Source organism: Frankliniella occidentalis, unplaced genomic scaffold (genome assembly GCF_000697945.3).
Source record: "Frankliniella occidentalis isolate FOCC.00 unplaced genomic scaffold, Focc_3.1 Scaffold56, whole genome shotgun sequence".
Classification (NCBI taxonomy): domain Eukaryota; kingdom Metazoa; phylum Arthropoda; class Insecta; order Thysanoptera; family Thripidae; genus Frankliniella; species Frankliniella occidentalis.
In genome coordinates this window covers 1,120,156-1,120,893 of record NW_026267186.1, presented here as the reverse complement: position 1 = coordinate 1,120,893, position 738 = coordinate 1,120,156, and positions in this window count along the sequence as shown.

The following is a 738-nucleotide window of genomic DNA, read 5'->3' as shown; positions in this document are numbered from 1 at the left end:
CAATGACCCTCATATCGCCCCGGCACTCGGCCCTCTCTGCTCTCCGACTACTCAGCATGCGCCTTCGCGTGCCCCGGCTTACGAACAGCCTCTTCCTTTCCATGGAAATGAAGAGACAACAGGAGGACGTCGCGGGTGCGAGCGAGAGAGATACAGAGACAGAGAGAGAGGGAGAGGGAGAGGGGCAGAAAGCGAGAGAGAGAGAGGGAGAGTATGCCCAAGTTCAGCCGTATATCCGATGCGATACGAGGGGGAAGGTGTGCCGTACGGACGGACCCCACGGATAGGGCACCACAAGAATCTTGTCTCAGTCACACAACAAAAGCTTCATCGCGAAAGTATGCAGACACTCGTCTCTCGCGTTGCTACGAATGAGTACTGCTCTCTGCTCTCACTACTGAATCGATGGCAACAAAGTCGATTGAAAATTATGCGCACGAATTACCAGCAAAAAATACTTTTCTATGCTGATCGCGCGCAACCTCTTCTTGTGTTTGACTGATATTTGAACCAAAAAGTGCTGAACAGTAACATTGAACACTGAAAAGTGTCTAACTCTCGGGTTGGCCGTGCACCTTTTGCACACTTTAAAGGTCATTTCTTTAAGCGGGCAACATGACGTTGATCAGTACCATGCATGTGCATGCCACTTGCACACTTTTGTTATCAATGGAAACAGCTAATATCCACTTCATGTAGCCTTACTTTTTAAAGAAATCTAACATGAATGAATAAGAG